This window comes from Vicugna pacos, chromosome 2, assembly GCF_048564905.1.
Source record: "Vicugna pacos chromosome 2, VicPac4, whole genome shotgun sequence".
NCBI classification, from domain to species: Eukaryota; Metazoa; Chordata; class Mammalia; order Artiodactyla; family Camelidae; genus Vicugna; species Vicugna pacos.
In genome coordinates, this window is record NC_132988.1 from 33614117 (window position 1) to 33638304 (window position 24188).

Here is a 24188-nt window from a genome sequence, read left to right on the forward strand (position 1 = left end):
TTGACATATTTTATATCTCTAAACACTTCCTTTTAGTTCCTTCAGTACTTTGGTCACTCCTTTTTTGAAATCCTGATCTAATAAGCCATCAATGTCTATTTCCTTGATCATGCGTTCAGGGGATTTCTCTTGATCTGTTAATTAGGAGTGGTTCCTCTGCTTCTTCATATTGCTCATCTCTGTCTGGCACTGTGGCTAAAGGAGTATCAGTTATCTAGTTCTGGAGGTGCTGTGCTCTTAATGATTTTTTTGAGAGGTCTTTGTGTCTTTGCCCTGTTTGTCGAACTCAGCTTGCTGTTTCCAGAGGCCCTCTGCTGGCGCCCTCATCTTTGCTGCTCCCAAAGGCTGTCGGCTAGCAGATCGTGCCCCCTTCTAACCCTGGGTCAGGTGCTGAGCTCTTACCTGGTGGGTGGGTGAGTCACTCTGCCCCCTGATGCCACTGTCAGATGCTGTGCTAGGGCGAGGCAGGTGGGTGGATCACGTCCCCCTCCAGCACCGTGGTCAGGTGCTGTGTTCCTGCCAGGAAAGCGGGTTGCCACCCACCCTCTCCCGGTGCCGGTTGCTCCGCTGCTCTGTGCAGCTGCTCACTCCGCCTCAGGTTGGTGCTCCAAAGGGCTTGGGGAAGACCGCGGAACGGCCCCACCCCTGCTCTGTGCCAAATCTCAGCTCCTTGTTTGTCTTGGTGGGGCAAGTTCTCTGAGGTGCCAGGGTAGAAAGATCCTATCTGCCTCAGGCTGTAAACAAGTCTCCGACCTCTCTAGGAGGTTGCGGAGCCCCCGGGTGCGGATTCAGGGCTCGGCTCTGCCCCCACCCCCACCCGGGCGCTGTGCACAGGAGATGGCAGCTGTGGATGAGCTCCGCCTCTCTTCTTGCGAGAAGTGCCAGTTATGGCGGCGCAGGTCTGAGGAGACAAAGGCTATGGCGCCCCTCCCCCCAGAGCAACCAGCCCAGTTGCTTTGCTTTTTTTGCAATTTATGGGGGACCGAGGTTGTTCTGCTCCTTATCCCCTCCCAGCCACGGCACACAGCCCCCTGCAGTCCCCTGGGGCTGCCCCAGTGCAGCCGCCCCAGTCCTCTGCCCGGCTCGGGTGGCCTGTCCCAGCCCCCAGCTGCCAGCTCGCGCCTCGGGCTGGGTGTCACAGGGACTCTTTGTGCCTGTTTAACTCAGTTCTGTTGGTCAAAGGGTGCTTGGGGCAGATCTGAGCCTCAGAGGCTCCCCCTTCGTCCCACTGGCCTCTCTGTTGGAGAGGGGAGACCCAGCGAACGAGCGCCAGTCCTCCTTTGCCTTCCCCGCAGGATTGGTCCCGCACTGTTTTGCTTTTTCTTCTTTGTTTTTTCCTTTTCTCCTACCAGATTTTTGGCGTCTTTGTCTTTCGAAGAGAGTGATGTTCTGTTGGAGTTCGGCAGGTGCTCTGGTTAGCTGAGTAGGTCCGTAGATGTGAGTTTTGTTGTATTTGTGGAGAGGGTGAGCTACAAGTGTCCTTCTACTCCACCATCTTGCTTCTCTCTGGTTGTACTTTCATTTTCATTTGTCTCAAGGTATTTTTTTTAATTTCAACTTTGATTTCATCATTGGCCCATTGATTTTTTTTTAATAGCATGTTGTTTAATCTCTGTGCTTTCCTTTTTTTCTCCTTTGTTTCTCTGTAGTTGATTTCTAGTTTCATGGCATTATGATCAGTAAAGACACTTGAGATAATTTCTATCTTCTTAAAATTGTTGAGGCTTCTTTTGTGCCCAAATACATGATCAGTCCTAGAAAATGTTCCATGTACACTTGAAGAGAATGTATATCCTATTTGTTGGGGGTGTAATGCTCTGAAAATATCCACCAAATCGAATTTTTCTATTGTATCATTTAATTTCTCTGTTGCCTTATTTATTTTCTGTCTGGAAGATCTGTCTAGTAATGTTAATGCGGTGTTAAAATCTCTGACAATGTTTGTATTCCCATCAGTTTCCCTCTTTATCTCTGTTAGTAATTGTTTTATGTACTCAGGTGCTCCTATATTGGGTGCACATATATTAATGAGTGTAATATCCTCATCTTGTATTACTCCTTTAATCATTATAAAATGTCCTTTATCTTTCTTTATGGCCTTTGTTTTAATTAGGCCTTTTAGTTTGGAGGAAGATCATATGTTGAAAATTAGAGATAGGCTTTTGTATAAAGTCACTAGATGTTTTTGTTGCAGTATTTAATAAATATTTTTTTCAGTTAATTTGCTTATCATTTCCTTTCCGTTTTGTTTGACTGTTTGTACAAAGTATAATCTCATGTATTTTTGTTTTGTCCTGGATTGTCTTGAGTTAAACACATAACACAGTGTGCTTCATAGGGAAACTACAAAAAAAAAAGTTAGCAGATCATTAATCTTCATAGCCTGTAATGGCTAATGTCTTTAAACAAGGATTCTTCATGCAGGAGAAAAACAAATCTTTGGAGATATTCAAGATTTGACCCCAGATTTGGAAAAGAGACAGTAAGTACAATAAGGTAGTAAAATGCATCAGGTTAAGATAAAACTAGACAGTTCAAATTGGCATCTGACAAACTCTTCCACGAGGCAACCTATCATATTTGGGACACGTTGACCTTGTTAGAAAACGAACACCAAGAAGAAATATTTTCTAGGATAGCAAAAGATATGACTAATTAATGCCTCATCTGTAACTTTATTTCCTTTATCAGGCCTGGGAAATCTTCCAGGGAGCCTTCCAATTCCTTTCTATAATATTTTAATTGTACCTGTTTCCTCATTGTCATCTAATGTTACCTGATAACTGTTGTCCAGAGTATTAGATTATTCTACATTTTGTAGAATCTTTGTCCCAATAGATGATACAACAAGTGATTCAGAACCATGAACAGGATAAAATCATGCTGACTGAAGCTCAATGAAAGATCAGACTTCTGCAAACAAAACCACATTTTCAAGAAAAATCACTTTTGTTAAAAGTGGTGGAAAGCTGGACAGTCCCTGATGGACTCATGAGCAGCTTTGGTTGATTAAGAATGAAATGGGAGACCTGAGAATTTTATAAGCTCCCACACTACTAAGAAATTGTTGATGTTCTATTACCATGGGTGGTATGATACAAAATATATATTTGGTCTTTGCTTTGTATTCCTGGCACAAAACTTCAAAAACCTTTGGAATTTCCTGAGTGACAGAAATGCTTTTTATTACTCATAACAAGCCTGTTTTGGCAATGAAGTTAAGCTAGCACGGTGACTCATGGTGGACCCACAGAAAGTTTCAACAGAGGGGCTGGCCAAACACATAATAAGAGGATCAGACCTTTCATTCCCACCTCCCAATATCTAGGGGGAGAAAAAGGGAGCTGGAGATTGATTTAATCAAGTGCTAATAACTTGATCAATCATACCTATGTAATGGGGCCTCAGTAAAAAATCTTGAACAAGGTAGTCCAGGGCACTTCCAGATTGGTAAACATCTTGATGTTTTGGGAGGGAGGTGTGCCTGGATTCCAGAAGGAAAGAGAGTGTGAAAGTCCTTTACCTCCCCTCTCCCAATCCAACCTTGTTCTGTGTCTCTCTTTGCTTAGCTAATCCTAAGTCTTATCCTTTATAATACAACTGTAATCTTCAGTATAGCACTTTCCCAAGTTCTGTGAGTTTTCTAGAAAATTATCAGATCTGAAGGGGCAAGAGTTCTGGAATTCCTGAATTTGTAGAAAGTCATCCAGAAGTGCAGGTAGCCAAAAGCTAGGACTTTCTTCTGGTATCTGAAGTGGTGGCAGTTTTGTGGGACAGTGCTCACTAACTTGTGTGATCTGTGCTAACTCCAGGTAGTTAGTGTCAGAATTGAACTGAATTATAGAACACTAAGTTAGTGTAAGAAAATTCGTGTAAGAGGTGATTTTAAACCTGTTTAGTTAACCAGTGACAGCTGAATGAACACACCTTTGAGAGCCAACCAATCAGTGACAGCCTTACATTATGAAAGTCAGCTAAGTTTCAATGGACTTACTCCAAGCTATGCTTCTAGGACCAGTACCCCACTCCCATCTCTCTAACCAACACTGACCATGCTTCTGTAACATTGACATCTGCCCATTTCTGTCCCTATATCCATCATAACCAGAACCAAATCTTCCTGCAAAAACCATGTATCATCAGCTATTTGTTCCATCCAGTGTGACTGTATCTGGCCACTGTAGCTCTCTGTAGTTAAATAAGGCATAAATCAAGCTTTTCTACTAAAGATAGTGAATGGTAGTCTGATGTTTTGACACATGTAAACTCTTTCATAGACTGTGAAAAAAGAAACACTCCTCAAGTTATTCTAAGAAGTCATATAATTTTTGAAACCGTCAGAAAATGATAATACAAGAAAAGAACTTTACAGACATATTTACCTGATGACTATAGGTGAAAAATTCCTAAACAAAATATCACCAATTTCCACATGGCAGCATAGTAAAAAAAAATACATTATGATTAAGTTCAGTTTGCCCCAGGTATGTAAAGATAGCTCCATGTTAACATTAATGGATTGCATCATATCAATTAATACAGAAAAACTTTTGATAACAATGTAAACATATGCCTAAAATTTAAAATAAATCCTTATGAATTAGCAATAGGAGGCAACTTCTTCAACTTAATAAAATAATTTATGAAAAACCTACAGCGATTATGATCCCAAATGGGGAAATTTGAGAAGCACTCCATTTAAAGTTAAGGCGAACAAGTTACTCCTGTGTTCACTTTCATTCAATATGTATTTGAGCTCAAAATGCAAAAGACAGAAGAAGAGCATTATTAACTAAGGAATGAAAAGGAGAAAATAAATTTGCATAATTAGCTGATGATATAATTCTTTACATAGAAAACCCAAGGAAACTACAGATAAATTATTAGAAAAAATAAGAAAATTAGAAAGATGGATGATATAAGATTAATGTATAAAAATCAATTATATTTGCACACACTAGTTATCAGCTCAGAGATCATTAATATTTTTGTGATTGATCACTATGTGACTTTAAGAATATAAGTTAAAATAAGTGGCACTGAAAGTTTTAAAAAAGACTTCTAGTTCAATATACTTATTTGTTTGGATTAGGGTTTTTTAAAATTATTTATTGCTTATGAGATTTAAAACTAGGAATTAGAATGATTCATCCAATAGGTGATAGTCATCAGTAGGTAAATAGATAATTGGAAGAAAGATATTTTATCTCATGTAAAAATGCATTTCCAATAATATTTTATTTATGTTTAATATGATATATCGAATAGTGTAATATATTATTTTTGTTTGATTTTATGTTATTATATTTATAATGGTAAGTCTAATGATAACTGCAGTCATTTCAATAAACTCAAACACCATTCACTCTTTTCTTTGCCCAGAGGGACCACCACTCTTTGTGCTCCAATTACCTCTGCTGTGGCTTGGAACACGCCCCCAGGCAAAAAGCCAAGGTGAGCTTGGAGGTCACTTCATATGTTTCCTTGCTTTCAAGGATCACAGTCCTGACTTATTTGGGGTCCAATGCTTAAAAACAGTTGCTTCATATATTTTGTCCAGATTTATAGTTATTTGCTCAAAGGTAAGCTGATATTTGTTAACTCCCTTATGGCTACAAATAGAAATTAACAGTAATGTTTTTACATGTCACTCTATAAAACTCTAAAAATTACATCCTCTTCAGATATTTAATTTATGGTGAAAAATTTGAGATAGAAACCTAAAAATGTACTAGTGTTTGAAAGTTGCAAAGGCTAAGGTGGTGAATTATGAGATCTATTTGTACATTTTTGTTTGTGATACAGAGAAAATTTGTAGGCTCTGGGATATGTGGTCCTGAAAATTGGAAGAGAAGCCCCATGCTAGAAATGAAGATTTTGGAGCTGTTAGTATAGAGTCTCATTTTGGAGTTCTCAAAGTAGATATAATTACCTAATTAGAGGCAGTCTTTTAAGGAAAAAGAAAAGGACCTAGAAATGAGTCCTGAGGAAATCCAATACTTAACTGTTATTCAAGGAGGAAGTACCAGAGAACAAGACAAGGAATAAAGAGAAAAAGGTAGGAGAAAAAAATATGAAAATGCAGCTTACAAAAGCTAAGGAAAATTTAAGAAAGATGTGTGGTCCACTATCTTAAAAGTGTAATGAGATCAAGAAAGACAGACTGAAAGGAGGCCACTGAAAGGATCTAACAGTGCAGAATAGTCTTGAGTACATTTAAACTGAGATGCTAAGTTTTCAGAGGGAAGTGTGGAGATTCAGAAAAGATAGCACCACATGCAAGATTGCTTAATGGTACAACACAATGTGGTCCAAAGCACACATGACAAGATTTGCCTTAGATGGAGTTTTGGCAACATTGGTTCTAAAGGGATTAAAAATAGCCTTTCTTAAGGCTCTCTAATTCACTTAGGTGTCTAGATATAATCAAGAGCATTCATAACATCAAGTACATATTGTTTAACAAATGGGGAACTAACTTAATTTTTCAGTCAAAAAAGATGTGGCACCACTTACCCATGCCTCCTATTTTACACCCTGGTTCCAGTGCAGGATGTGTTAACAGTCCAGGCTTCTTTCTCTGGTTGTTTTGACTTCACCTCACTGTTTTTTTTGTTTTTGTTTTTGTTTTTGTTTTTGTTTTTGTTTGCCAACCTTCTGTTCAGAGAAATTCACATGGGTTGGGTTGGATTGGAGGGCATTGTTCAAACAAGAAGAAAGTGCCAACTGCAGCAGTCTCATCCCATTATGGCTCTTTTGTAAAGTTTTTATCCCCCTTTTATCCTGCCAGGTTATACATTTTAGAGCAAGTTAAGCTTTCCAGTAGGTCCATCTCTTCCAAGAGTGTTGTATCAGAAACACTGTATCTCAGTAACTCATTTCCAACTCAGGGAAGCAGAGAAAATAGTCATTATTGGATCAACAGGTTTATTGTGCTAAGGAGACAAAATTTAATAAATAGCAGGAATCAAGTTATTGAGCTAAATATGTTTAAGGTTTTAAATTAAATGTAGGACTTCTATGTTCTTATGAAGGATAAATATTCATAAATGATATTTTGTGTAAAAAGAGCATGTATTTATACATTTGGTGATGGAAAGTTTAGGTGGATCCCATTTGATAGCTACTCTCTTTCTTATGAAATAGGAAAAATAATAATTTGCTAAGAAGTAAGAAAGTTGAGGCTAATGCTGAAGTTGAAGGGAATGGGACAAGTTTAAAAAGTATTCCCTCAAAGTAAGAGAGACATAACTAGAAGAATAGTGAGGGACTACTTGACATTGTTGATCATTAAGTCATATTGATACTGATCTTCTGTCTATTTTATTTCCCCCCTTCATCCCTCACCCTGAAGTGTTTAGCAGGCTACATTTAGGAAAAAAGAAAGCAGATACCTGGAATCATGAAAACTAGAATCTTTTCCGGTGTAGTTAATGGAAAAAGAATGGCAACATGGTTCAGAGTATTGACTAGAAATGAATAAAGACAAGAGAGGGCTTTTGCACTTGAGGCAAGTTGAGTGGCCAAAGAAAAGAGTAAGATGGCAGGCAGGCAAGTTTAGCATGCAAAATGGAAGAATATCCAAGAGACTCTGTGCAGAAAGCGGATGTCAAGAACTGTGAAATATTCAAGATTTAACCCTATGTGCCATACTTTTATGAATGTACATAGAAGACACAGACCGTTAGTGTGTAGATGAATAATGATTGATTACTCACAGGAATAAAATTAGCCAGAATACATATAATTAATTTGTAACAGTTTTCCAGGATCTAATTCCACAGGGCAACACAAAGGGCCACGTGGACACACACGGACACACATTCAGTGGCTTGATTACAGGAGAGGAAAGTTGAGTTTAGGTAACACAAAGTTTTTATAATGGTCAGTGAGCACTTGGTAGAAGATATTTTTATTATACTGGATGGTAAACACAACTGCCCTTTGCTCTAGAGGACAATATCTTTCAAGATTGTAAGCAAACATGCTTCTTGTCCTGGAGGGAGACTATTTCTATCAAAACAATATTGAAACAATTTTCTATATACTCATTCTTTTAAAGATAGTTCAGAACAAAGGGCAATCAATACTTCACTTTCAAAATGTGTAGAAATGTGAGACAACCATGGAGATTTGTCTGCCAATATTGGGCATCTGATTTATGGGTTTTGTGAGAGAAATAACTTCAGGTGATGACAATTTCCTGGCTATGGTTTTGAGAGCTTATGGCTGAGAAGTAAATGAACCAAGAGTTGGATATGTTGCTTACTTGAATATTGAAATTTCCTATGATGATGGCAAAGGTTTGAGTTGAAAGGAAAACAGGAATTAAAGTCTTCAATGAGAAGTAAAAGACATAATATATAATAATGAATTATACATAATGTAAGCTTAAGTATAGGACATATAGGACAGAAACAGTGGGGGTTAGAAAAGTAGAATGTCTGTCTTATAGGTAGATGGTATAGCCTCAAACAGGGATTTAAGACAATGAATATAATTAACAGCATGAGGAAAATGGCTTTTACATTAAGCAAGTTGAAAGATGAAGGGAAAGAAAATATCTTTTTGAAATGACACCATTGTCCTAATTCTCAAGCTTCAGTGGATGTTTCTAATAAAACCCAGTGAAGACAGTTCATTTAGGAACCTGATACCACTTAGCACATCATCCTGTGTCTAAAGACTGAAAAAGATTCAGCTGAAAAGCCCATGCTTGGATGACTAGAAGACATTCCGAATCTGCCCAACTCTAACGTACTTCTGGAAGTATTTCATATTGCAATCATTCTTTGTGTACTGCTTAAAAGAAGAATAATCCATTCATGTATTCCCTCACAGATACAATATAGATCTAAGTAAAGGACCAATATATTTTATTTAAGAACCCAGCCTTTAGAGTTAGGCAGAAATAACTTTTAATCCCAAGACTTAATACTTGTTTAACCTAGAGGAAATCAATTAAGGTCTCTTTATTTGGTTTCTTCATCTATAAAATAAGATGATGAGAGGAGAATGATGATGAACATGATGATGATAATAAAGTTGTTTTAGAATTAAATGAGACAAAATATAAAAGTCTTGATAACTAGAAAATCCATGAATGGTAATTATTATCATAGTTATCATTTTATTACTATGGGGACATAAAGTTCATCATGTCAACAGACAGACTTACCTTCCTCACTCAAATCAGAAGATTTGGTATTTGTCTTTAAGTAATCTTAAATCATATCTGAAATTATAGTGATTCTTCCTAACTTGGAATACTGCATTAGTGTTTCCATCTCAATTTAAATCAGTTTAGATCAATTTAGCAGATTATACGATTTTCAAGACCTATTCCTGTTCTGGGTTCTTGGAATAAGTATATGAAGAAGTTACTGTCTGTTCATAAAGTATACAAAATTTATCACATGCTATGACACAGATGTTACCTCTCTGAACACCTTTAGTTGATTCTTAGTAACTGCCTGAAAACGACTCTAAGACCACATATAGATTCAACAGGGAAAAAAAAAAATCACCCTGTTTATTCTGAGAGTTTGCTAGAGATTAGGGGAAAGTTGCATGCATCCTAAGCCAGATAAGAGCAGAATGAAGTAACATTTAATTTTACCTGCTGAGAACAGCTTTACTGCTTTACTGAGAATTTTGACATTTGAATTGAGCTTGAAAAAAAGAGTAGGAACACAGAAGAAAAGTTGAAAAAGCATTTGAAGCAGAGAGATAATAATAAACAAAGACATGCGTGAGACAGAAAGGATATTAAGCACTTGGGAAATAGAGTCTTGAAAACATAAGAGTGCACATAGCAGTAGGATATGGGAATATACAGTAAATGGGCTTGAATGACATGCCAAGGATTTGGACTTTGTCATGAGGTAATGGGAGATACCAATGAAATATAATAAACACATGAACAGATGAGTATTTAAGATTACTGGCAACAGAGTATGTGATATATTTAGAGGAATAGATGCTGAAAATGAGACTAGATACTAAAATATTCAGGTACGAGATGTGTACGATCAACGGGTAGAACAGACCTTGAGAGAGATAAGCACTATTGTGACCAATTAGATAAGGGAACTATGAAAGAAGAGGCAGATAAAAACACCTTTCAAGTATTCACTGAAACAAAATAAGTAGATTAAAATGGCATTAAATAAATTTGGTTTTGAACATGTTAAACTTTCAAACTTCAGCTGCAACTTTATGGAGAGTCAGCTACATTCTAGGTCATGTTGGCAAACTTTCTGTTGAAGGGTCACACAGTAAACATTTTAGGTGTGGTGTGCCACACATTCTCTGCTACAACTACTCAGCTCTGCCATTGCAGTGAGAAAGCAGCCACAACAATGAGTGAGTGTGACTGTACTCCAATAAAACTCAACTTGCAAAAACAGGCAGTCAGCCTGGGACCTGTAGTTCAGGTGATGCTTAACGATGTGAATGTGGCAAAGTTCACCCAAAGAAAGTAAATGTAAACAGGGAAACAAAGTTTTTGTAGAAGGTTGAGGAAGAGGAGATAAGGATACTGGAAAAGAGTAGTCAGACATGTAGGAAATTAACCAGCAAAGATCTGAGTCATGGAAAAAGAAAGATAGCATTTCCAGGAGAAAGAAGTGGTCCCTGGTGCTTCATGTTTTAAGTTTGCCAAAGTAACTCCATCAGGGAGTGAATGATTCAGTCAGTCAAGTGGAATGTATGTCATATTTTCTAAGCTAATCCAAACTAGAAAAAATATTTAAAGTAGTACTCTTAGTTGAGTTCAATGAATGGATTACAAACAGTGATTTCCCTCCAGTGTCGACCACGTAATATCAAAATTAGGAGGATGAAGAGAAGGGGCAGTGTGCAAATGTCTAGTATGAAAGGATACTGCCATGGTGCCCATAATAGAGTGATCAGTTACTGATATGGTGTTCAGTTGGCTGGTGCCTATTTTGTGATTTTGTTTCATACTAGATCACACAGCTCGTAAGATGATTTCCAATACAAACAGCACTATTGATTATTTGGTGTAAACTGTTATAAAATTATTTAGAAACTGTATCATATTTTTCAGAATCATTCCCTAAATGATATTGCTTTTTTTCTGACACTATTCTCTCCACTTCTTATTTTTCATAGAGGAATAGGGCTCAGAATTTGTTAAGAGTAGTAAAAGAATGAAAAAAATGATTCTTTTTCTAGAAACAATATACTGAACTGGACAAAGAAAAGAGAATCTATAAGTCAACAATCAGGAGCTAGTTAAAATTACATGTATTTCCTTCCTTAAGAATGTATGGTTTCTGTTCAAGATTTCAAGATTTGTATTGTGTACCTAAAGGAAGCCATAATCCTACATCCTATTTGTGGTAATGCTTTCATGGGAACTAAAGGCAACACATAATAAGCAGATACCAATTCTTATTGCTTCATATTCCAAACCTTATAAAAATGAATATTATTCACTAAGGTTTACTTAGCCACAACTCCCATTGGCTTTAGTGGGAGTTTTGCCATGGCTAAAGGCCACAAATAAGGTCCATGTTTCTGGTAATAAAAAGGCTGCCCTGTTACTGTGGAGAAACTGTTAAACCACAGAGTGAAAGAAAACAGTTTCATGTCACTGGAGAAGTCTCCAAGTTGACTTCCATTAAAATGTAACCTTATATTGGGATGTGGATGATTAGAAAGTACTTAGGATAAAGGACAAAGGTTACTTTCCCAAAAGAGAAGTTGTGTTCAAGTGAATGGAGACTGTAGATGGGACGCCTAGGGATGCTGGCTCCTTTCCCATTTTGACACATACTTGACTTGTCTTCTTTGGCAAGTTATACACAGGTCCTCCCTCTCCCTTGGTCCCATGTGCCAAATCCGGGCCCTGGTCATCTCACAGCTGGACTATCCTTACCTTTCCTTCCTACGATACTTCCTGCATATCTGCTCTCCAATCAACCGAATACTCTCCTGTTCATATTACCTTCATTCCTTTTCATTCAGTTCATTTTGCTCTTCTCTTTAAAAATCTCTCAGCAATTTCCCATCCTTATCTTCATAAAAGTCATTTTCTCGTCTTTGGCTTTCAATTCCTCAGTGACCAAAATCTGCCATCTGTTCATCCTCACCAAACTGATTTATTCAAGTTGAAATACTGACAAATCCAACAGAGAATATGCATTGAGAAAAATCAGCCCTTCTGAATTCCAGGGGCTAAAATATATGTCAGCCAGTTTGGGATTCTATCATGTGGCAAAATGAGCATCCTAAAGCAATTTGTTAGATTTTTTTTTAATCATTTTTTTATCTTAATGTCAAAGACGAAGAGTTTCATCTAGGTCTGATTACCCAAAACCTCTTTCTGTTTTTCCATATAATTAAAACTATAGGGTTTTTTTTGTTTTGTTTGTTTGTTTTTTTTAAGCTGGAATGGACTTTTGGTATTATCTAGTCTGTGGTTTGAAAACTGTTATTGTTTTCATAGCAGAATTATTTATTAAAGATACATTTTATAATTTTTTTTTTTTTTAGAAAATGTGTTGCACTGAACCAGAGTGAGAGTACCTGAGTACTACTCACCTTCCTCCTGTTCAGGTCCTGAGGTTGCTAGGGGCCGTAAAGATATATATTCTAACTTTCTCAATTTACAGCTGAGAAAACCGATGCTGAGAGAATATAAGTTTTATTCTGAGCTATAGTTAAAGGCAGAGTTGGCTCCGGAATTCAGTGTCCTGATTCTGAATCTCTAGGACTTCTTCCACTATTGCCTTCATAATCACTCTTCTTTATTGTTTGTTTGGGAAACCATATGTCCAGGTTTCTGTGATGAATTTTGGCATAAATCATGGGAATGGTTGCCTTTGGTGGAGTATGATGTCTATACAAAATGGTTCGGACTCTCTCTGGTCACCAAGCCAGTAACACAAATTCAGGAGCTTCCTTGGGCCTATTACTTTCTTTTGGCTAACCCAATGATTGAAATAGAAATTATTAATCTTCATGAAAAAAATCATGAATAAACATTCTACCTATTAAATATATGACTTAACGATTGAACTTATAATGTAAAGCTATTTGAGAATTATTCACATGGATGAGAAAAAAGAACTATTAGGGTAGGAATAGTCTCCTGTCAGGCCCAACCCTAACTTTATGAGGCGCACACACACGGCAAAACTACACATGGAGAAAAAATGTTAAAAAAAAAAACTACACATGGAGGTTGATGTATCATATATCTAAATATTTTAAGGCTGTAAGTCAAGCTAGGCCCAGCCATGCCTGAGTTCCTGTCCTCCCATCCACCTTCCCCTGCTCCCTGAGGACAGCTCTATCAGCCCTGAGATTTCAGGAGTTCTTGGCTCTATCCTGGACCGATCGATCTTCATTCTATGGAATGGGTCTTCTGGAGCAAGGTAGAGTGGAAACTGAGGCTGAGCCCAGGACTCCTGGATGGTGTCTAAATCTATTAGAACCCCAAGTGAGACTGACTTGGTTAGCCTTCCTAGTAGTCTAGGGTATATAATTTTCCCTACTCCACCCTCACTTCTCTGACTCAGCACCTCCAGGTTAAGCATGTCCCCAAACTATCCCTTGTCCTGCAACTCTTGACTTTAACATTTTTCCCAAGCAGAACTCTGTCAAAAGAATAACCAGCTCAACCCATTGAAAAGCCATTTCAGGACAAGAAAGTACTAGAGGTTTTTATGGTTTAATTGATCCTGATATTTTACATTTACATAAATTTAACAGTCTTGTGTGTGATGCAGAGGAAGAATTCTCTGAGCCCCTCTGATTAAGAATGAACAAACAAACAAAGAAATATCTTGTTGAAGGGAAACTTCTTGTTTTTGTGATTTCTGGACCAGAATATTAGGCATTTTTCAACTTTGGGCTACAAAGCATTATAGAAGCAATGTGGAAAGCTTGTTTGTTAAATTTTCTTCATAATTAAGGTAAAGAATTATTTTAAAAAACAGTTTTGGTTTATAAAATAATTGATATTCATAATTAGTTTATACTGACTGAATCAGATGAGACTTCCATTTCAATGGAGAACTACTATAATATATAGTTCTTATAATCCTTTCACTCCTAAAAATCACCTATTGAGTTAAAAAAAGAATGCCTTCAACCATCAACTAAATTCAGTAGCTAACATGGGCATTTTAAAAAGTTTATACACACCAAAGCATGGTGCTTTAACATTAGAAATAGTTCTGTTTCTGTAATGTTTCCGCTCATGCTGTTATTTTCCACTGACAGGTAAGAGTGAGGTTTTGACACTCTTAATATAACATAGGGTGTTAATCTTATAATCACCCTGTCAGCACTTTCTGTCAGAGTGTTAATGGCCACCTTTCAGCCACTCAGAGACTCTTGCCAATAAAAATAATACCGGCATCCAGCCAACCAGAAGTTATTCAGCTACTTTTTTCTCTTCATTTTTTAAAAGCAATGAATAAATTAAAAAAAAAAAAGTACCAGCCTTCGAGGCAGAAGTCTGTATCTACATCCTGCTTCCCTATTTCTGCAAGTCAATTCTTTGCTTGGTAATAAAATTCAAACTTTATCTTTGGTCTGAACCTGTACTACATTTAAGCTACTCAAAGTATTTCTTAGTTTTCACATAAATATTCCAAGAAAAAGGCCAATCTTGACTGAAAATAGAAAGCATCCTTTCAACCAGATTGAAAGGGGCAGCTACTTATACACAGTTAAGAATCACCAAAGAATCAGTGCATAGAGGGGTGGGGAAGTGGGAGACAAACTATTTGGTGTAAGATAAGCCCAAAGATGTGGTGTACAAACCAAGGAATAGAACCAATATTTTGTAATAACTGTAAATGAAAAGCAATCTTTAAAATTTGTATAAAAATTTAAAAATTTTTAAAAATAAAAATAAAATAGAGCTATAAAAAAGAACCAGTGCATCTAAAAGCAACAACTAGTATACCTATATAATGATATAGGTATGTTTACTATACGTTAGAAGACTCTAAAATCCATTTCACACAGAAATTTGAAATAAAACAGATTAATGAAATTATAATTGCCTGAATTTTTATGTTCTGGATTTGATCCTTCATTGAATCAAATAAAAGCCTACAACTTTTGTCTCTGGCTACTCAGCAAGCAAATAAAAACCTAGGAGGGAAAAATATAAGTTGACTGATAGGAAAGATTATCTCACCAACTGACAGTTCCTTTCTCTCATGTTCATTTCACTCTTTTGCCTTCTAAAGACATTCATTTAGGTTTGAGGACTTCTATTCTGTGTTAACAGCTATCTTCCAACTCATCCAAGTTATACCCAGCCACCCTGTTTAAACGTTCTAAATTAGTGCTTTTTTGTGTGGATGGCTATATGTGTTTGTAACATTTTTGGCAAGGAAATAGCTCTGTGATGCATAATTTTTTATTGAAATATAAGGATATTTAACATTACACATAGACTTTTCCCAGTGGAATGCCTACTCATAAATCTACAATTATCATAACCACAAAGATCAGTATGAAAAAAATCTAAGACATACTGAACTGAATTTCTCACTTTTTGTTTCACCTTAGCTGATGTGCCTTTTATATCTCTCGTGTGTTGTTTTTTTAAAAAGTGACATGTATGCAATAGTACTATGATTAGTATTGATTAAAACAAAGAGTTTATGCAGTACTTGACTGATTGATTTTATGTTAAGGATAGATCTGTCATCCTTTTCTTTTAATCATAATACTTTTAGATGATGTTTCATTTTTCCTAATGGCAGACTACACATGGAAAATATATTTCCAGGAAATATAATCCAAAGAAATTCATACTATCCTCTTTTCATTGAAAACTAAGTGAAATGCATCAGCAAATCTTTCACTGGGTTTGGATCTAAAACAGAGAAAACAATGAAGTACCAAGTATAGAAACAATTTTATGAGGACATGGATAACATACTTTTCTGAGAGAAATTCCCTTTCCAAAATGCTGGTTAAAACAAACTCAAAGTAAAATTCAAAGCTAAAAAAACCCAAGTTCAGTTCAAAAAAAGAATGGAAATTTAATCAAGCTTGAATTGGGTTTTATGATTTGCCCAGAAACAGAAGGTAGAAATGGAAGGAAGTCAGTTAGTAGAAAATTTAATTATAAGTTCAACTGAACTTGCTTTAAGCCACTATAGTTGTCTCTAGGAAAATGTATTGAAATCTAAATTAAAACTCAGATGTCTCATTTGGTAGAATTTCAGCAAAATTATGGCATATACAAATGACTTAGTTTCTATGGCATTTTTTATAGATTAATTCTTTTTAAGCAAAAGAAGCTGCTAATATAATTTCCTGTAAGCCCTTAATTTCATCTGTAAAATGAGATCCAATTAGATGTGGATTCTCCCTCCTCCACCAGAAGATCTATTTTCTCAAAATCTTTAGTGTTCTATGAGAGAAGAGAAAGGATTATAGAGTTGTGGAAGTAGACATTCTTTGGGTTCAAAGTGATGACATGTTATCATTTGGTCACTGAGGAGGTAAAAAGTGGTCCAGACTGACAGTTAGGCTTAGTAGAAACAGATAACCCAAACCACTTTTATTGGTATGTGATACTGTTTTCTTGAGCCAGCAATCAACTCTATTGGATTTAAAGTACTATCAAACATGATCAGCAACTTGGAGATACTCTATTTAATGATCTCTTAGTTTCCTTTATATTATATGATTTTTCTCAGACTATAGTTTGTTTTATCTATCAAGGACATTTTTTAACTCTATCAAATATATGCCATTTTTTCTAAAGATATGGAGAAAATTTTAGTTTTTTCTTTTTCTGACTCTCTTTAATTGCATTAATTAAATGGTGTTTTTATTTACATTTCTATTCACTACAAATGTATGATCAATAATCTGAATATGTTCTTGTCAAAGTAATATGCATTTAATTAAAAAAATAAAGTACCTTCATATTCCTTCTTTTTCTATTTCATAACTTTCTCACCCTCCAAATGTGAGACTCTATTTTCTTTTTTTTCAATTGAAGTATAGTCAGTTTACAATGTTGTGTCAATTTCTGGTGTACAGCATAGTGTTTCAGTCATACATATACATACATTTATTCCTTTTCATATTCTTTTTCATTATAGGTTACTACAAGATATTGAATATAGCTCCCTGTGCTATACAGTATAAAATTATTGTTCATTTTGTATGTAGTAGTTAGTATCTGCAAATCTCAATGTCCCAATTTATCCCTTCCCATACCCTTTACCCCCTGGCAACCACAAGTTTGTTTTCTATGTCTGTGAGTCTGTTTCTGTTTTATAAATAAGCTTATTTGTGTCTTTTTTTAGATTCCACATATAAGTGATATCATATGATGTTTTTCTTTCTCTTTCTGGCTTACTTCACTTAGTATGACAATCTCCAGATCCATCCATGTTGCAGCAGATGGCATTATTTTATTCTTTTTTAATGACTGAGTTTCATATATATACCACAACTTCTTTATCCAGTCATCTGTCAGTGGACACTTAGGTTGTTTCTATGTCTTGGATACTGTAAATAGTGCTGCTGTGAACACTGGGGTTCATGTATCTTTTTAAATGAAGGTTCCCTCCAGATATATGTCCAAGAGTGGGATTGTTGGATCATAGGGTAAGTCTGTTTTTAGTCTTTTGAGGTATCTCCATACTGTTTTCTATAATGGCTGCACCAAACTACATCCCCGCCAACAGTGTAGGAGGGATCCCTTTTCTCCACACCCTCTCCAGCATTTATCATTTGTGGACTTTCTGATGATAGACATTCTGACTGATGTGAGCTGGTAACCTCATTGTAGTTTTGATTTGCATTTGAAGGATTCTATTTTCATGCTCTCTCATCTTTTACTTGTTCCTGAGTATTCTAGCATTCTGAAGTTCTCACATTCACCTGAGTCAGGTTTTCCAGACACCGACACATGGCAATATGGCATAATATTAGAGGGGTTTCTAGTAGTTTTTTTTTTTTGTACTTAACACATATTAAATAATAAAAGGAAAAAATTCTAATTGATAAAGGCATCATGTAGTTTTATTCTGTAGCTATATTATTTTGTTTGTAAACAGCAAGAACAAAAATGACTCTAGGTTGACTTTACAAAGAGTGACTCCATTTGAAGGACATGAGGGATCTCGTAGGATTACAGGGAAGGCTGAAGATGAACAGCTTCTCAGCTGTCCAGAACCAGTCTTGGTAGCAAGGCTTGCTTGACAGTCTTCCTGAGGAATGGGTGAAATCCAGCTCATTGTTTCAGCCTTTGCTTTGCACTGCTTAAGTTCAGAGTCCCTGGCCTTCCCAGTATGGGGAAATGCACAAAGAATGCCCAGGGATCTGAAAGCAGCTTTTGAAGGGGAGGGCAGGCACATGGATTTCATGTGCCACTAAGATGACTTTCAACAAGGAGAGGTTCATCTGCAAATTAAATCGTGGTGTTGGGTGGCCAAAATACTAAAACTCATTACAGTAATATTTATCTTTATAAGTGAAGCACTATAGTTTCCCACCAGTGGCAAGGAAACTCACATAAAAAGTGATGGTTAGGTAATGAGAAGAAAAGAGGGGGAAAGAGCTTACTTTTATAGATACTCTAAAACCAACCAAATGAAGTCTTATGTTAACATACTGTAATAACAGCAAAACATTAATGACTTAGAAGTTATAGGTCTAAGTCACTAGGGACTGACTAAAAGAAACTGGTGTTAAGACATTTACTTAGGCTGATGACAGTTTGCTACTAATTAAATCATTAACTGAGGATTCTGCAACACTTTGGCAGTACTCAACATGCTTGAATCAGTTTCTCACACCTAGTTTAAAGGAATGCTCTTGCTTGCTTTTTATCATTAAATAAACTTTGCTTAATTAGCAGTTACCTTCTCAAGTTTGCCAAACATAGCTTGGCGCTTAGTCTAACTAAACACAGGATAAACTAAGAACAAACTTTAAGAAAATTACTTTATGGTATTTTATTAAATATACCAATGAAAGTGCAAAACAACACAAAACAAAACAACTTAAATAGAATTTCTACAAAGATATCAAAAAATAATTTTTTAAACTTCCAAACACTCAGGAAAGAAATGAAAAAAGAAATTGAGAAAATTTATGGGAATAAGGATTCAAAAGTGGGCACATGATATCAGTAGCTAATTTATTCTCTTACGAACAAACTTAAAAATGAAAATAAGCAAGAGTAAATCCAACTGGTTTTTCATTATACTCTGAAATGTACCACCATAACGTGTCATAAGCAGAGAAAAAAACCTTCCTCCCTCACTCACCTGACCCAACTAAACTTTTAAACTTCCTCTCAGCATCTAGTTTGTGTAATATATCATCAGGAAATAAAGCTAAGTTATGAAACCACTAACTGAAAAGTGACAGGCAGAGACAACATTTTGAGGCTAATCAATTAGTACATACTCAGAAAGAAGATCTGTATTATGAGAAGTTTTTAAATGGCCACTGTTCTCAGAGTTTGGAATTCATTTCAGGAAGATGAGAATGACTTTGAAGAAAAAATTAAACAAGACAAAAAGCAGGAAGTGCTTAAGTTGTGCAAGAAAGTAGGAAATGAGTTGAAGCTTGAGGATGAGATACAGTTTTAAAAGATGGAGAGTGAATATTCCAGGGAAGGCAAAGATAGTCATGAGTGTGGTGCCAGGCAGGGGCATCACTTGTAACTGGGAACAGGAGTTCTGGAGAAGAAGGGTCAGGATCACATGGTGTGGGATAGGAGAACTTTGGTTTTGGTGGACATACAGAAGATTCACCTGGCCAGATCAAGAGGTCTAAAGAATAACAGAAAATGGTGTTGATTAGTTGGGGTCACATAATGGAAAGCCTTGAACAACATACAGAAGGAACGTAGAGGTATTTGTACTTGAAGAAATAGGACTTACCAGAATGATAAGTCAACAGCGTAAATCAGAGAAAAGTCTGGATGGGGTTTGCAGAAAGGATATGTCTACCTCTGTGTTTCTTTAACATGATAAATACCAACAGATTTAAAATAGAAGCTGAAATCAACTAAATCATAGAGACCAGAAAATGTACTGCCAAAGAAATGGAAAACCCACAGTTATATCAATGATATGACTGAAACAGAAAAAAAAATTTTTTTTAAATAAAAGTGCAGTATTTAATCAAGCAGTTGAGTGGAAATGTCAGCCCCTATTGCATTCATGGTGCTGAGCTATAATCATTCAGTCCTTTAACCTCTAGCCTCAGGTCTGCCTAGTCTGAAGCCAATTCTTCTGCGTAGAGCAGGGAGTATACTGGAATCTTCAGTCTGGGTGTCTGGTTAAACATCAAGGCAGCCACGTGCATTTATCACTTTTCCCTTCTCAAATCCTACTAAGTTAGCAGAGAGAGGGAAGGGGGAAGGAAGAAAAGGAGGAGGAGAGAGTGAGAGAGAGGAAGTGAGGAAGCAAGGGAGACAGACAGAAGAAAGCAGGAGAGGGACCAAAAATAGACTAGCAATTTCAACTACTTAACTATTTTTTGAAGTATGGGAAGCACGTGGAAGGGCAATTACCTTATAAGAGGAGAAGTTACAAACTAAGGACCTGCAGAAAGGAATATCAAAAAGAAGGGAGATAATTTTCTCCTAAAGAACTCTGTATTTGGAGGTAATAAACTGCCAAAGACTACAAAATAAGATGCAGACTTGAAAACAGGAGAACTGCTTCAAAAATCTGTGTGTGGAACAAGTGCTACCCACCCCCTTCTCTCTCACACACACACACATCACAATCCTCAATGTGGAAAGCTACAGGACCATTCTCTCTTGGCACTCCCCACCCCAAGGCACACACAAACCCTTGACCTCTCCTCTAGCTGTGACCTCAGGAGATCATGAGTCTACTACCTGTAGAAATTGAACCTGGACTTTCCAAATTTAGGGACAGCAAACACAGACGAATGGCTGTGAAGTGCCACAATAACAAGAGGGAAATTATGATGAAGTCTTTAAAATTGATGCTGGGACCTCCATCCACCTCCCTCAACCCTTCTCTCACAGTGTGAACTGTTGAGGAAAACAACTCCAGGCAGACGAAGAGATGATTCTTCTCTGGAGAAACATGAGTGTTTCAGAAAAATGATGTCTAGATATTGACATATGGAAATCTTCCAAGAAAAAGTAAGCTTGCTGTCTAATCATGCTACTAAAAAAAAAAAAAAACCATTCACAAGCCCACTCAGACACACAGCATCCAGTCCCTTTCTAGAGCTCCTTGTTTAATATCAATGAAGAACAAAATATTATTTGAGGAAGGCCTGCAACATGGAAACCAAAATAAACAAATAGACAAAAGGGAAAAAGAGTGAAACTGCAGAAGTAGAAAAGACTTTGAAAAAAAATCTAGAGTTAACATCATCAGCTATATATGAAAAGCCATTTAATCTATGATATATCAATAAAGGAGTTGAACAGAAAACTCTCAGAAATCAACAAAGAACTCTTGGAAATTAAAAGTGTGATTGCCAGAAACTTTTAAAGGGAAGTTGCATCTGCCAGGAATTGGAGGTCCTTTTCTGGTAGAATACACATTTTTCCCAGTTGGGCTGTGTCTCATTATACTCTGCTTGTATTATGGCTGTTTCTAGATTTCCAGAAAGGTAACATTTCCAAAGGACAACCAAATAACAGGTCCTTGCCTCCTTGGAAACATCTCTGTACAAACCAATATGCCAAAATGCTTCTGCTACATTTTTAGGGTTACCTATGTTTTGGGGCTCTGGATAAGAAATTATAAAGATAGTACTGCAATAACCACATCTTCCAAAAATAAGTTGCAGTGTTTATTTTCTTGTTATTAGTTTGAATATTGTATATTGAAATTTCTGTGTTTATGATGACTGTACCATAAAATGTATAAAAAATTATAAATTAGACTATTGTCTGTAATAAAATACTATTTATCTGAGAATAAAAGAAGTGCAGAGAAGGGACTCTTATGGCATTAAAGCAATACCATATTGTCAAATGGATTTGGACATAAAACACATATTTTCTCTGTACTTCTATTTTAAAATTTATATATAAATTTTATATATTCCTATATTCCTGCTGAACCCCATCTGAATTTACTGATAACACACCAGTTTTACATTTAGCAGCCTTTGTTAAATCTTGCAGACAGAGTGGTGAAAATAAAGTTAAATAAAGCTTATGAATTTTCTGTAAGACAGATTTATTCATGTTCTTTCTAGAATCAGAATGGTTAATTAAAACTTGACTATAATCTCAGCTGGACATTAAACTTATCCAGTTCCAGAATTCCCTTCAAATATTACTGATGATAAAATGTTAAGGAACACAGTAATAATTTTAATGGAATTTATCACCTGTTTAATTTTTTTTACTTATTTATATTTTATTTCTTAAAAAAATTATTAGTTTTCTGTTGTTACTTGGAGCAAGTAACACATTCAATAGGGTAGAAGCAAACACTTTTGTTTCATTGGCTGAGGTTACCCGGATTTGCCATGTGTTGCCTATCTGGATTTTAAAAATTTGAATTCATATTGAATTTTAAAAAAGATATGTGCAGCATAAGCAATTAAAGTTTATTTTCCAAGGGATTCCATGCAGTTGCAAATCTTCCTCAAGAATATCATTAAATGTCATTTTTATTTTTTAAAAGCAATAAAAGCATGGAGTCTTTATTTTCCACTTAATGGAAAGTTTGAAATTGAACAAGCTGTAACATCTCAACTGCCCTCCTTAGCTCCTTAGCCATTTTCTATCACTTGACTTTGAAACAGTGAAATTTAATTGGGATAATTGGATCATTCACAGAGTTATAGTTTGACCACTCTTGGTCATTTTTTCCATGTTAAAACAGGCTGCTTCTAAGAAGGTGAGTTGTATATGTATGTGAATGCCATTAGCAGAACTGCAGTAAGAAGCTGGACTAAAAGGGCAATACTCAGGATGTGCTCTACTGTAAAAGCTTAAAATATTTGAAGTTTGAAAATGGATTCATTATATGGAACATATAAATATCTATTCTTCTAAAACTCACATGAACATTTACTTTTATTAGAATATTAATTTTTTGTTCACAAACTTGTATAAAAATATAAAGTTCATTTGGAGAAATATTAAGACACATATTATATTCATTGAGATCAGTAACCTAAACAACAGTTTTTAATCTTTAATTTTTTTTTCACAGTTAAGCCTGTATTCACGTTACCTTCTTACCCTGGTATTTCAGTTTGGGGAATAGTTTAGTATTAGCTCTTTATTACTTTTTAAAGAATAATAGTAGCTACATTTATTGAATACAGAAACCATGTTAATTTGTGATGTTCAATTATATCTTGCTCACTCTTCATTGTTTCTGAAGTTTTAGTGTTTTAATCTGTTTATGTTAAACTCCATCTATCCAATCTATTTGCCTATGGAGACAATTTGTATCACTATCATGTATCTCCTGAAATATAGTAGTCAAAATTATACTTAAACTATTTCAAGTAAAATGAGACTAGAATTTTGTACAAACCAAAAACATCATATTAGCTTGCTGATAATTTTCTTGACTGTCACAAATATAAGCCAGGAAATAGAGGAGTACAGGTTGTAAACTATTTTGATTATTTCTCTTACAAAATTTTTATTTGTCATGAATTAAATTTATTTTTGAATATGACAAATTGGAAATTTTTGATTGAGAGAGTTCCTAATATACATAATTGATCTTCTGCTCCTTCCATTTTTTCTCCTTATTTTCTCAAACCATTAGTATTCCGAGGCTAGTGCACAATTTTTCTGTATTTCAAGAAATTTCTTTGCCCTTGGAGACCTAGTGCCTGGAACTTAAATATCTAATAAGCAAGTCTAACTAGGTTGAGAAGACTTGAGGGAAACAGATTAAAAGTTATGAAGGCATATTTAGCACAAGTCTAAGCTTGATATTCACCAAGGTTAGAATTTGGGTTTAGATTTCAACTTGATTTATCTTTTACTAACAAAGTGTTGATGTTTTCTTCCTTTATTAGTGAAGTCCAGTTTTATGAAAGAGAAAATACTATAGTAATTTCCAAAAGCAAGGGACTCAATCCAGGGGATTGGATGTTTACAATATCACTGGAAGAACTGAAGGAATGTGAGTCAGAGGCCAACTAGGTGGAAGGTGGAAAGGAGTTTGTGAGAAACAACCGCATAA

The 24188-nt window shown here is 35.8% G+C and overlaps 2 long non-coding RNA genes across 2 annotated transcripts in view; one reads left to right on the forward strand and one right to left on the reverse strand.

The window, feature by feature from the left end:
* Positions 1-24188, forward strand: part of LOC140685735 (uncharacterized) — a 280125-nt gene that overhangs the window by 63914 nt on the left and 192023 nt on the right. Inside the window, exon 2 of the long non-coding RNA XR_012059096.1 lies at positions 5383-5454. This is a non-coding gene — a long non-coding RNA (uncharacterized lncRNA). The remainder of the gene's footprint in view (positions 1-5382; positions 5455-24188) is intronic.
* Positions 1-24188, reverse strand: part of LOC140685734 (uncharacterized) — a 135002-nt gene that overhangs the window by 37768 nt on the left and 73046 nt on the right. The gene's annotated exons all lie outside the window — the stretch shown is intronic.